General features: G+C 44.2%; 1 long non-coding RNA gene across 4 annotated transcripts; it reads left to right on the forward strand.

Moving 5' to 3' along the window:
• Positions 1 to 2,323: 2,323 nt before the first annotated feature.
• LOC112946084 lies at positions 2,324 to 13,659 on the forward strand. 4 transcript variants are annotated; one of them, XR_003249143.1, is made up of 4 exons: positions 2,324 to 2,415; positions 2,563 to 2,667; positions 11,619 to 11,734; positions 13,587 to 13,659. It is a non-coding gene; the product is annotated as an uncharacterized LOC112946084 (long non-coding RNA). The 4 variants fall into 4 exon arrangements; XR_003249141.1 differs by lacking the exon at positions 13,587 to 13,659 and adding an exon at positions 11,926 to 12,107; XR_003249142.1 differs by lacking the exons at positions 11,619 to 11,734; positions 13,587 to 13,659 and adding an exon at positions 8,897 to 10,114.
• Positions 13,660 to 14,570: the final 911 nt, after the last annotated feature.

Consider the following 14,570-nt stretch of genomic DNA (forward strand, 5'->3'; position numbering starts at 1 on the left):
AGCTAGTTGCTCTATCATATGTTTATGAGGAGAGGGATTGAGGCTGGAAGATTTTTAAGGTCACTGCCATCTATTCAAAGCAAGAATAGAAGRTCTGACCTTTTTCAAATGATAAGCTTTGTCAGCGTTCCCATCGGGATTTTTCCCCAGGTGACTGCTTAAATGTCACTTATGGTAAACTGGGGAAGTGGAACTACTAGAAACTTTGCCTTTTTTTTTTATTCGTCATGGGGGCCACATGGAGAGCCTCTAATGAGTTATACATTTCCCTAAAGTTGAAAATACATCAGAGTAGGGAGTATATGTATATTTTTCAGATTATGCCTATTCTGTAAAAGCCATAGCTTTTGATGATGTGCTTCTTTAGCAATGCAAAAACAAACAAACAAMCCCCCAAACAAGCCTAGCTACAATTAACACTCCAGCAGCAGCTCAGCGGCGTACATGCCTGTGTTTATTGATTAGCAAACAAGCCCCCGGGGTTTACATCGCTTCCAACACATTTGGTTCCAGCTGAATACCTGCAGTGTGCATTGATCTAAGTGTGTGATTTCTCCTAAATATCAACCATCCTATCCTATTGCATCACAGCTTTATATGTGTTATTGTAGCTGTGCAAAACCAAGTGGCTGAAAATGAAAAATCACCATGTGAAAAATGAAAGGGCGCCTGTTCCAGTCTCTGTTGACATCCATGAGCCCTGTCTGTCACATTGAGGTTTCACCTGCGTAATTCACTTGGCTTCAGTAGAGCAGCTCCTGATTTATATTTGCATGTGTGAGAAGAAACTCAGGTCCCTCAGGGGCTATGGCAGCTCTACTGCTTCAAAGAATCAGGTCCCAACTGCAGAAAAGGACCAGATATCAAAGCTCAAAGTGGATGGATGGTTATWTCTTTACAGCGTCTGTTTTCTTTGTGAACGTGAACTACAGAACATTGCACAGGCATTTCTGGTATGGGTGTGGCTGCAGTAAATACTGCTTATTCTTTTGGAGGAACCTGTAATTACAAAACACGGCAGGATATAAAAGTAGATGAACATACAGTCTAAAGGACTGAATGTGACCAGCAGGGGATTGGAGGGTGGGAACAGAGGGGTGAGTTTGGCAAGACAAGTGCTTCAGTATGTGTCACACTTGGTGGTTTATTGGAAAACCCAAGTCCCTCCTCAGAAAACTGACTGGGCAGGTGGTGAACACTGATGTCAGAGGGACAGTTCAAGTGGTTGGAAGGAAGACTATGGAAAAAGTGGTGTTAGTGCACTAGAAGTAATGAGTTGTCTTTGTTCCAGCTCTTCAGTCTCTAATCCATTTTAAAGTTGATATTCGAGCATGAAATAGTGTGTGGCATTGAGCATGGAGAGATTGAGCTAAATTTTCAAACCAGCGTTAGGATGCAGGCTAATTTCATATTTTGATTCAAAAGTTGTTTGACAGAAAGGCATGGGCTGCATGCTGAGCAGAGGCTGAGGAGGAAATTGGAGATAATTATTACAGCAGCAATGGGGAATTTCTTCTTTAACCTGCATATTGTGCTGGTCCTAAGCACAAAGATGCCCTGCAAACAGGGCTGCCTTTGCTCTCCTGCTTGCATCTGCCAGGGCCTCACCCCAAAGCTACTGGAAGAGATCCCATTGTGAGAACTTGGGCTACGTTGCTCATGGACCCCAAGTGGACCAGCTCCTYCCAAGTGCAGGGCTACTCTGCCCGTGCTCCGTGCCCGTGTTCCCCTTGCTATTGCCGAACAAGGATGAACTACTGAACTCTTCCATTCCCTCCCAGCCCTACTTTTCTACAGCTTAATCAAGAGCTTCTCTGTCTTTGTACTCTGGGGAACATGGTTTTCAATGAACCTAGTGCAGCAGCAGTGAGGAAGGCTGCAACGGGACTGTAGACGAGGATCTGAGGAGGTCTAAGTGTTGCTAAAAGACTCATTTGAGACTTTGCTAAGAGGAGGCTGGGACGTGGAAAGCGAGGAGGATTTCGCTCCGGGCTCTGTCAGCACTGCTCACCCGGAGCAATCACAGCTGTTGCTTTGGATCGTGGAGTAAGAAGTCGTCTCCAAGGTTCATTAGGCCCTAGCCTATTAAGGGCTTTAAAAACTAGGGTCAGGACCTTGAAACAGATCTGCAGGGTGAGAGTGTGTGTGCTATCTGTGCAGCAGGGGGAGCGGGTTTGGTTCAGCTCCAAGTGAATCAGTGCCTGCAGTAYGAAACCACCTGGAATTAATTGAAAACACTGGTGGCCATTTTCAGCTGGGAGGTAAAAGCAGGCAGAGAGAGGGGGTGTGAGCTGCCCCTTTCCATGAGTTGTACTGGTGCAGGTGTATGGGGAGCTTTGTGCTGGTGCTTCCTGTGCTCCCTCTGAACTTTTGTTTCCAGGATTGTYGTGGCAGAGGCTTTGATTGCAATTACAGGTATGTTTTATTTACTTGTAATAGAGTTGTGTGCATTTTTTTTCCTTCTGTCCATTCTGTCCCTGGAAGRCCAGAACCAACATAATTTCTTGTATTCAAATGTTGCTGTTTTACTTTTTTTACTTATTTCTCTATGTCTTTATATAGGTCATCTGTGCTGCAGAGTGAGCAGGTAGGATGCAGGTCACCCACTCCTTGGAACTACAGCCCACTGGAAGACTACATCCCTGGTTTTGCCAGGATGACTCCAAGGTGAATTTAAAATCTTATTGGAAAGATTAATCCTTTTATATGATGTGGTATAGAGTTGAACAATGCCCTGTGTGTTTGCTTGTTGTTCTCTGGTTGAGCAGTATGAAAGGGTAGTTAGTAGAAAGAAGGCTTGTTCACAGCTGGTCACTCTTGTTGGTTCCTTCCTCAAGGAAAGCCTTAGTGCTCTGCTGATGGGGTTATTAATACATTAGCACATAGAAGCAAGTTGGAGTGGCTTGGCTATTTAGGAAATTCATCTAACCCGTTTTACCCAAATTTCCTGTACTTTATTTGAGAAATTTAAATAAGAGGCACAAATAATATCAATGTATTTCAGCTTTTTGTGGGAAGGTTCTCTGGAAACAAGCTGGAACTGTAGCTGAGTTGGAAGAGTTTGAAGTGGAGAAATGGCCCTTTTGTCAATGCTTAATAGGAATCTCCTTGTGTTTTGATGCATTAGGAGGGGGGGAAAAATAAGAATGAAGAAAGACCTGTGCTAAAATGTGACTCATTGTGTCATCTGCTTCTGTAAGAGGAAGTGATTTGGCTACACAAGGTTATCGTGCAAGTGACAGATGCTTCCATCCTCAAGCAGAGGATTAAGTGTGGGTGGTTATGAATATCTTATCTTGTCCAAGCTTTTCTTCAAATTTTTGACATACTCTGTCCCACCACCTCTGTCTTTTCTCATAGTACACTGGTCCTATAGGAAAACTTCATTTCATCTTTTCTCTATAAAGCTGGGCCTTTAATCTCTTCCCTCCACCTTCTGCAGTTCTCACAGAACTCCCCCGAGCGTCACCAAACTTCTGAAYGAGGCCCTGGAGATCCCAGGGGAGTGTTGATGCTCCCTTTCCAATTAGTGCAGTTCTTCCATGTGCAGTATGGTGGTGCCCAGATGAAAGCCAGAACTGCAGTTTATACATATGCAGATGTAGCTGCTATACCAGTATTTCTTCTGTCTCTCTTCTCAGCTTGCAAGATATAGCTCCAAACTTCATCTCAGAAAACAAGGTTCCAGGTTCAAGAAGCAAGCTAATGCTTTGGGATTGTTGGGGTTTTTGTTTGTTTTGTTTTTCTTCCCCTCTCCTCCTCCTCTATATTGTGGTGTTTCACCCAGGTGTGTGGCTTCCTCTATTCCACGGAGGAGTTAGGGGCYGTTTTCTTCAAGGGGAAACTCCAGTCTAGAGTAATGCAAATGAAAGCACCCTGTGTGTCCTTTTTCATTCAAATTACATACAAAAAAATGGTGATAGGAGACATGAGCAAAGGCAGAACAGAGCTTAGAGTCTTTAATCTTTAAAATCTATTTTACATGATTAAAAGGATCCTGCCTGGAGAAAAGCAAGCGGCTATTTATATCTTCATTCTCTGCAGCCTTCCCCCCCTCCAAAAATAAAAAAAAATATATATTGCACGGTCTTTCACATCTGAAAGACCACAGCTAGCTGCCATTAATTTTCATGCTAAATCCTAATCAGCATTTCAAAACATTATGAAAATGTCTAAAACTGTCTTCTAGTAGCTTGAAAATATGGCAGGCAGCAACATAAATAATACTGCGAGTGCCCTGGTAAGTRCAAGAGCATGTGCTGGAAAGAAAAAGAGAAAAATAAAAGGTTTTAGACTACCAGGCAAACATCAGTTCTACAAAGCAGGCATAAATGGATTGCAGGATTCCATGGATGCAGAGAGTTTGAACTACTGGCTGAGCTACACCGCACTTGAGGGGGATTAAAAAAAATAAAAACAAATTCTATGTAAGGGAATGAATAGCAAAAAGTAGCATTCAATATTTGATGTAATCTGCTCCATGGACTGCTATATAAATAACACAGGGTGCTGTTTTTCACTAAAATGCAATTAAATGAATATGGCCAGGACATTGATATTAGTGCCCTATTGTACTGCACTGTCCAACATGATGAATGTTAATTAAACTGAAATCACTTGTCATTGGTTGAACAAAAGATGACTCTGATTTAACCATCCTGCTTCAGTAAAGCGTTAAACCTGTCCTAAACTTTAGATAGGATTGTAAGAGCCCTGCTTAAAACAGGCAAAAATGCAGCTCTTCTGGGAAGTCTTGAGGTTTGGAGAAGAATGTTCAGAGAGGGAAAGAGAAGGCAGAGATGTGAAAGTTTCATCAGCCCCTGAGCTGCCTTTTCTCTCTTTTTGATTAAACATCAGGTTTAAGTATCATCAACAATGTGAATTCTGAAGTATACATGAGAATGCACTTGAGGTTAGAAAAGCTTGTCTCTTTATTCAGGTATTTAGAAGAGCAGAAAAAAAAAACTCTGCTAGACTATTCTTGAAATAAATCACTGAGAGGGCTAGATGAGGGTTGGAGGTGCACACTACATTATTTCACTGCTTCTCCACGTAGCCCAGGTACGTCATCAAGACTAGCCTTGGAAAAGCACTTCTCTCTTCTCCCTGTATAGCTCTCCATGGTGGCATCGTTAATGTTGATGGCTATAATTGACCATATAGAGCAGACCTTTGGTTCCTACCTGATCTTTGAGAGTGTTTATACACTGCTAGCCTGGCCACACAGCTGACTAATGAGCATTATGCTTGACAAATATTGTGATGGCTGAACAGGAGCTAGTGCTTCTGCTAAGAGAAGCAGTAAACCCTGGGTCACGTCAGGCTTAAACATACTTATTTTCTCCCACTCACAAGGGGCCTGATCCAGAGCTCCAAGCTGGTTAAGTCTTATGACAGTGGGTTTTGGATCTCTCCAGTGAAGTAGCCCTTAGATTAAGCACTGTATAACCAAATAGTATAGTAATGAATTTAAGAGTAATAAAGAGATTTCTAACTAGGACCAAAACTATTCCAGTGGCTGAGCGAGGTACCCATATGGGAATGATATAGCTGGGCCACAATGTCCTCTGGGTGTGCATGTCTATACAGGCTGGGTAGCACCCCGTATTCTCTGAGACACACTGTGTTGTCCTGTACCTGCAGGAGCACCTGGTGCTCCACTGTGCRGTTGTTGAAAGGCTGTGTGAACCTGAAAGGCTTCAAGTGCAGCCTCTTGAATTCAAACAACTGATGGCTACCCTGGTGTGTGAGTTTGAGACCRTTATTTCCTGAGCATAGGACTTTACATATCCCCAATATCTGGGTCTGTACACAATACAGATCTTTATTTTTARATCATCTTTCTATTGGATTTGAAGGACACCAAGTCAGCCTAATATTCTCAGGTAACTCCTGCATGTGTGTGGCTGTAGGCAGAGCTCCTACGCTGCCTTTGGCCTTCCTGCCCTGGTGCTTGCAGGGCTGCTTGGCTGACGCACTACACTCGGGCCGGGGCTGAGCAGTGTTTGGGAGGGCAGCTCTGTGCTGACTTGCTGGTTTCTGGAGACTCGTGCTTTAGCAATGTGATCTTGTAAGACAAAGCATTGCTAATCATTCCTGTTGCCAGATATTCACCTAGATCAGCAGAACAGTCAGTCCCACTGAAAGAGCAGGAGGGAGTGAATGTGCCACCAGACTGCCACAAAGGCCTTTGGAAGAGCGTCCTGCTGACAGGAAATGATTTACTGAAACACGTGTGCAGTGCCAGACAGCTGCACGTCAGACTGAGCCACTGATATGAGTGGACCTCAGTTCAGGCTGGGCACAAATGCAGCCCAGAGTGTTTAGCCTGTGTGCTGCAAGCACTGCTCCAGCTCCTGAGCAGAACTGTCTGGAAGCAGCATTTGAAGGCACAGTCCTGGGACACCCCGAGTTGCCAGCCTTGCTAGTACTGTGTCTTGTGTGCCGTGATTCTGTGGCATCCACGTGTCTCATATGTTCTGCATACTCAGTAAATTCCTTGTAGGATGGATCAGATCCTTTGCRCTGGGGTCTGCTAACTTAGTGTTCAGAAAATTTTCAGCTAAATAAATAAATAAGCTTATAATATAGGAGTCAAGCTTTTTCTTGTCTTTGCAGCACTGCAAACCAGATGCAGGGAGTGCCTTCTAGCAGCTCTACTCACTTCTCCTCAGGAGGGCTATGCCCAGTGCATCCGTCACAGCCTCCGAATCGTCAGTGGATGTGCCTAGGCCCTCAGTGCTTCGCATTGCTCACATCTGAATGTGTAACTGAGCTCTGCAGCCTSCTAGGATGATCTTGATCCATGATGTTTGCTGTCAGCAAGGTCCTCATGGGAGCTGCTGCACAGACGTCCGTATTTTACTTCCTTTGCAAAGAGGATCCAAGCTGCCAGGGCAGTTCTTTATCTTAATATTACCTAGTTTTGCATTCACCTGTGTACAATTAAATGGCTAATATATTGAGGGGAAAAAAAATCAGCCAGGAGTAGGTATCAGCAATACCTATAGGAGGTGGCTGTGTTACTTCAGCAAAATATTATTGTTATTAAATGTTCCCACCAGATACTTGGACAGCTTGCACTACAACTGCAAAGCTAACATTTCATTATAGGAAGATATATTTTCATAATGGATTGCAATTTACCAAAATACACAGAGGGCCTCAGATTTGTCAGTGTGCATTTGCTCTGTAAGAAATACATCTCACTGAAAACCAGATGTCAAAATTAGCAGTAGAGCTTGTGGAACGTGGGGAGGAAAGCTGACATTTCAGAGTTGGCAGTCCAGCTGTGTTAACGGCATCAGGGAGCCTTTGTGTTATTAAGTACAGTGTTTAGCAGTGGAATTGCATTAGGAGTTGATTTAAATTATGAGTGGTGGGAAATCAGTGCACTGTGTTGGGGGAGGAAAACTGCAATCAGGGATGAGATCTGGAACCCCTTTCCCCCCTCTTTTTCTATTTGTTTGCTCTCTCCCCGTATGGCAGAATTCCAAGCAGTTGTAGCAGCAGTTTCAGTTCTGCGGAAATTGCTGGGGATTGCCATGAGGGATGTGATTTGGAGAGGGGCAGGGGAGACCGGTTTGAAAGCTCTTGTAAATGTCTGAGTAACAGTTGTGGAAATGTAAATTATTGATTCATATCCTCCTGGTTTCAAATGTGCTTTATCTTCCTTGTAATTTAACCTAGTTTTCAGGGTTTTTTTTTATCTGTAGCTTTCTAGAAGTAGTGTTACCCATGCATTTTATCCCATCTCTTTCTCTTGTTCTTAGATGTTAGCTAGTGAGTCAGTGCACTGATTAGCTTGACTAATTTGTTGGCATAGATTTCAGTCAGGGGAAAAAGGGTATGCATTTTAAAAAGTGAAGATAATTAACCATTGAACAACATGGGCACTGGTGGATTCTCCATTACTAGCAATTGTAATTTCAAGAGGTTCATTTTCCTATGAGATGTGTCTAGTTTTTCACAGTAATTAATTCAGCATAATGGACAATTCAGTGGACAATGAAATTTGATGATCACAGTTCTCAAACTTAGTAGTTTGCTATCATGCTTAATTCTGTTTCTGCTTGCAGGAAGGTAAGTGTAAAAATATTTGGTCTCAAAGGCCAGGTCCATGYCTTGCTTTAAGGAGCATAATCCACGGAGTGGAAGGTCTGTTGTATCTTAAGTCATGATTGACTAAGGGGCAATGAATTTCTTGCAAAGTGGTCTTGTCTCCTGGAGGACTTCTGGGTTTTCCAGTCAACAATGAAAATATGAATTGCAGCCACAGCCTCTGAATGAATTCACCAGCGCAGTCTCTACATCAGATGGCAGAGATGAGGCATCTTGCCAGGGAAGCTCCACAGGGAAGAGGCAGAGGGAGTATCCACTGGGGAGCTTCCCTGGCAAGTTGCTCTGTGAGGGGCTCTCAGTCCCCTGAAGAACATCTACTTCTCTGCACTGGGCCTGGGAGGCAGGATGGGGACCAGGCACCCAGAAAATAACGAGCTGCAAACCTGCTGCTTTGTCACATGGGGAAAATCCATCTCCTTTTTATAGGCAGAAGGAAGCACTGATTTTCCTTAAGGACATTGAAGAGGGATATTCAATTTCCAGGCCTTCAAGCAGAGGTCACACTTCCTCTTTAAAATCTGGATAGATAGAGATTGCTGTTGAYCCCAGCAGCATTGTGTGACCTTATCTACCAGCATGCCGTTTTCCTGAGCTTTCCCATTAGCGAGCGGGCTCCCGAGCGTGGAGGCCAAGCAGAGTGAACCCCCCCACGCTGAGCAGAGGGGCCCGAGAGGTGCCCTGTGTGGTATAAAGGGAAAAACAGGTTCTCCAAGGCTGGATAGAGCCCTTCACTCCTCTTTGGTAACACGCTGAGAACCATCTCCATCTATTTCAGTGTTTTGCTGAGTTGGRGCCCGGCAGAGGAAGAAGTCCTTAGGCAAACCACAACGAATAAATACCTCTGCTGGGAGAGTAACTGAGGCCGCAGAGCTGTCACACGACACAGTCAGCAGTAAATAGTTTCCTGAATTAGAGAAAATCTCTGCTGTACTTCAGATGTGACTGTTCAAGCTACATGTACAAAATGTCCTTTCAAACAGCAGCTGTGTCTGTTTTATCTTCCTCTGAAAGATAAGTAATTATAAGAATGTTATAATGATTTCTCAAAAAAAAAAAAAGGGGAGGGGGTCTAAACAGCAATTGCTTTCTAGTGCAGGGGATATTTAAACATCAGTACCTTGAATTGATTAAAAAGAGCTGTACTGATAATGCARTTTTGTAGCTTATGATTTGCACTGAATGGAGCAATGAATCACGATGAAAGGCTGAAGAGGAGGTTCCTGACGGGAGSTATGTGCTACACCAGTGACTCCGAGCTGGAGTTCCCATATCAAAAAGCAGCTTGCATTTGTATGGAACTTCTCATCCTTGATGCCAGCTGGCGTTAAGATTAAAGTGACATGTTTTTGATCATTAGTGATGAATATAGGAACACCTTGCTTTGTTGGGGAGCCTCTTACAGTCCTCTTTCTAGAGGATACTTTATGTTCTCTTAAATACTGTTTTCTGTATTTCTGCCTTGATGGAAGGATTTTGAATACTGCATATTTATCAAACATTGCATTTCTCTCGTGTGTTTATTAACCATAGCAATTCAATATTTCTTTAAACTTTTCCACATGCATAATAAATATATTTCACCTGKACTGGTAAACAGTAGGGAACAGTATCCAACTGATAGGTAATACTGGTGAAATTTTGCATCATAGAGGAAATTCAGCATTTTTTCCATAATGATCAGGAAATAATGTTTATTAAAATCCTCTTGGAATCAGTTATCTTGCAATGTTTAACTAAGTATCTCCTGTACCGTGTTATGAGTAAGGCTAGCTCKGAGATGCTGACTGTTCAGGTGTATTAATGAATCTAACTAGTGATGTGAGAATGCAGGCTGCTGTCTGCCAGGTCTAGTGCTTAGCAAGCCATGCTGAATCTCTTCCATTCTAATTTTTAAATCTCTTTTTGTATTATATGTAAAAATGCAAAGAAAAAAAAAGAATTCACTGTCCCTTTGAGCTGTAGTCTGAGCATCATTAATTTCCCTTCAACTCGAGGTGGCACTTAAGTCTGGAATCCTTCTGTACCCTTGTTCATGTAATTAGTCTGCTACCTCCACAATGGGGTCTCACCCGTCTAAATCCTGTCTTGAAGCAAGTACTGACAGCCCCCTCGTGTTAAGTTTTGTAAACACTAATTTGTGACATCTCCTGTGGCTTAAATCAAAGCGCTCAAGTAAAAGTAATAATACTACTGTTAAAGTGAATGTTACAGAAGAAAATGTCTGTCACCTGACACTAAATGGATATGACACTAAGCATGGTTCATGAGATGTTTCTAATGAGAAGGCGCTGGGGAAGCAGCACTGCTTTCTCAGTGCTGCGTCTTTCAGCTCCATGGCCTGCTCAGCAGAGAAAAAAGAAGGAAGAAKATTTCTTATTTCAAGTCTGTTTTGCGTTCTGCTCAGGTGCACATAAAAGAGGAGTGACCCTGGATCTTACAAGTGTTCATTTGAGTTCCATCTGTGGTCACCAAAGAGGCGAAAGACACGTTTCTGCAAGGTGTTCTACAATCGGGGAACGCAGGTTTTACCCTGTCCCATAAAAATTGCAGCTTAAGAAGCAGGAAAGAATATTGCCTAAAATTATGGCTACAAAAAAGAGCTCTTTCCTWGTTGTATCTCTATTTTTTACTAACCCTCTGTTGTCCTTTTTTATTCACAATGGCTGAATTGACTGTGTCTTTTTTCTTTTCTTTTGTTCTGCTCTGAATCCTGTTGTTTGGAGCACTGCCAGTTACAAAAAGTTTGTATAGCAACAGTAAAAGTCTGAAACCAGAACTGCCATGTCACGCAGTGTTAATTTTTGAAAGAAATTTCTGTAAGTATTYGTAACATAATCGTAATATGAAGGTGAGACAGGTAGCAGAGTTGGGTCCAACCCTCCAAACTTGTTAATGTGTGGAACAACAAAACAAACCTTTGCTGATATATAAGAAGTGCAAGCAAACTGAAGAAGTGGATGATACTGCCGATAAGGATAAAATCATGTTGTGTTAACTYCCATCCCACGGGAGGAGCAGGCGGTGCAAGAAAAGGCCTGAACACGTTGCCTGTGTTGAAGCTTCTTGGAGGGAAAGGCAGTACAGCCAGGAAGATCCACTCTAAAAACCTCATCTGACAGTGACAGTAGTTGTAGGGGCCTGAGCTGTGGCTTTCCAAATCACTGACCGCTTTTATCGCCCCTCTGCTTAGTTTCTTTCAAAGTGGAATCAGTTGTAGAAGCAGGAGTCAGATGAGACTCTAAATTGTGGCCAGAATTTGTTTCCTCATCTCAAACAAGTCGACCTTGCAAGTTGGTTGCTTGGTTTGAATGGAAGATATTCCTGGAAAATGTTAGTTGCCCTTGACTCCCGCTACCTGAGCGTATGCTGTGGAGCCTGCTGAGGACACAGCTGGTGTGCTTGGCACTGGGTATCACCAACGTGGAAATCTGCCAGCTGGACAGGGATCTCACGTGCTGCTTGCTTTTTTTTTTTTCTTTTTTTCTCTCTCCCGCCAGGCATTTGTCTAAATTCACAGTTGGTGTGTAGCACAGAGCCATGGTGGGGAAAAGAATAAAGAACAACTAGAAGATGYGATCAGGGACCAGCATGGGAAATTCAGCCAAAGCTAAAGGTAAGAAGTAGAGACAGGAGGACAGGAATGCCTGCGAGTCTGCAGCATAGGAGAAGGAGGAGATTGTTTTACTTTACTTGAACTATTAGTGTACTCTTAACTGCTAGAGATATCAATATGGAATTGCCCAGAAGTACATAAGCGAATACCCATGCACCCTGGGAGTCCATTTCTTCTTTTATTTTCCCCAGATTGCSCTGATACAAATTTTGTGGCTGAAGACCCAGCTGCCTGCTGCCCTTCTCCCCATTATGCCCTGTGCTGAACGGAAGCAATTGCTTTGTGAAGCTGGTGGAAATACGCCAGCACCCAACGAGCTGGAGAGCTGGCCCGTGCTTGGCCTCAGCTGAGCGGACTTCAAGGTCGGCTGCCGCTGAGTGAGAGGGGACAGGCACAGCTGTCCCTGGTGGCAGCCCACGAGCCAGCTGCTCCACGGGAAGCACAGCAGCTCGCTTGGGTCAGCACCGGTCCCGCTAGTGAGAGGTCTGGCCCTGGGGAGCTGCTCCTAAGTCTTAGGGTTGACTTAGTGTGTCTCGCAAGTCTTAGTGTGGTCTGGAGCCAGGTGGCACATTGCTGGCCAGGCAGGTACAATCACATCTAGAGATAAGACCTAGAGTGTTTTTCTAAGTCTTTTTTTTTTTTTTTTTCTTTTTTTGGGAGAGTGGGGGAATGCTGTTTTTGGATTCCTCTCTTCCTTGTGTGCTGAGGGGTAACCCAGTCTAGTACATCTGCTGCATGCTTCTACCATGGAAATATTTAGTACCAGCTCTGGCATATTTATGTTGGCTCCCTGATTAGACAAYGTGCCAAGCTGTCCTTCGCGGCCTTAATTATCGCAACTTCAGGCCAATGTTGCCTGCTTTACAGCATAATCCCACGGCCTAGAGTGAACCCTGAAAATACTTAATTAAATGACATTCCACAACAGATTAAAGAGTCAGAAGCCCAAGATAAAGGGAGATTGTGACCACAGGAGTAGCAGGTGCTCTTCCATTTCAGGATCACAGTTCTGACATTGACTATTTCACCTTGAGTGTATTTAAAAAAAAACAAAAACAAACATTCATTGAGAGTGGTTTAGGGTCTGCACTTGGCCTTCTGCCTTTTCCTGTAGAAAGTGATTCATAGATGCCTCATGTCAGGCTTTATCTCTCACTGGTGTATGAATCAGCTTTGGAGTCTCACCGACTTACATCAGCTGCAGATCTGCTCTGTGCTCAGCACAATTTGACTGTCTGTCTCTATAATCGTGTGTGAATTGTGGCCTGATCGTGAAGTCTGCTCGTGTGAGGAGGAATTGCGTGCCAGGTCACGGGATGTAGCTCCGCGGAGCTCACGTGGAGCCGTGACGCCTTCCACTCGCTTGTACTGCGGGGAGCAGAGATTTTGGGCGCTTCAGCCTTGGGGCACCTGGCACGAAGTGCTTTAGCCCAATCCTCCAACGTCTTTGCTGTGCTGCACCTTGAAATCCTGCGCGAGGCATCTGGGTCAGGCACCAAACATCAGTTGCCTTTTATTGATTTAAAAAAGAACAAAGCCCTCTCTGTATGTAAAAGCTAGTTTGCAGGTATACAGGGTAGGCGCAATCAAAGCGTGTTGTGGATCCCCCTGGGGAGCCAAAGTCTACATCTAACCACAAAAGATCGGAATACAAATACAAATGTTGTAGATAATGTTACATTGCACAGATTAGAGCTCAAATCTTCAGCAAATCTGTTTGTAGCAGGAAGATGACAACAAGTGGGACACATGTAGCACACCGAGCAAATCTCATTCAAAGGCCAGTCTGTAAAGGCAGCTATCACTAATATTGTCTTTTATCATATTATTCTGCAATTATTTGCTCCAGCAGCTCTCCTATCTCAGCTTAATAAGCTGTCCCTGAAGAAGCTGCCCTAGATGGATTTCCCCTTTGCAAGAAGTGCATCACGTCTGGATTTCGCCACATTTCCGCAGATTCGGTTAGTACCTTGTGGGTTCTCTTTGGGTCCTGCGGCACAGTCCCAGCAACAGGGATATCAGGATAGGAGCAARTATATAGGGATATCAGGGATATACAGGATAGGAGCAAATTAAATGTCCCCATTAATCCAGGACAGTCATCAGGTGACATGATAAGCACAGGGCCTGGGAAAGGGTGCTGTGCAGAGCAGCCACCTTGGTGGTGGGGGCAGTGCCTTGGCAGGCGGTGGGTCTGGCCGGGAGTTGGGAGTTTGCCGGGGGAAGSAGGAGGGATGTTGCTAGGCAGCGCGGGGAAATGCATTAGCCTCATACCTCCGGAGACCTGAGGTTTAAGTATCTCTTATCTTGCGAGTGAAAGGCGTTTAGYGGTCCCAGCCTAATCCCTAGCGCATATTTTGTCCACATTACAAAATGTACCACATGGTTTGACACAACTGGGGGCTTTGGGTGAGTAAAGGCAAGGATTTTCTTTATTATTGCTATTATTTGATAGCAGAAGCAGGGCAGATTATTCCTGAACTGCATCAGCAAAGCAAGCTGTGTGAGGGACTCRAGCACATTATTGCCCTATCTCTAAGATGGAGGAAAAGACACCTGCTGTTCTGCTCCCATGTACAGCTGTTGAGACAGTGAGGTTTTGGTGGTGGGACTGTCTCCTGCTCACAAGGGGTTCAACTGGGTGCCCTGACTAGTTCCCCTGTCCTGAGCTGGGCCTGGGCAGCGGTGCTGAGCACAGACCAGCACCATGCGATCCCTGTGCCCCATCCCAACAGGGGTGTGTGGGCCCTGCTGAAACTCTTCTGGTAGAAGTAGTCCTGCCTGAACTCTGTGTGACTTCACCGAGCAGGGTGCTTTTTACCATCATAAACGTTTA

The sequence above is a fragment of the Nothoprocta perdicaria genome, unplaced genomic scaffold, assembly GCF_003342845.1.
Source record: "Nothoprocta perdicaria isolate Ctin4 unplaced genomic scaffold, notPer1 scaffold_2, whole genome shotgun sequence".
Lineage (NCBI taxonomy): Eukaryota > Metazoa > Chordata > Aves > Tinamiformes > Tinamidae > Nothoprocta > Nothoprocta perdicaria.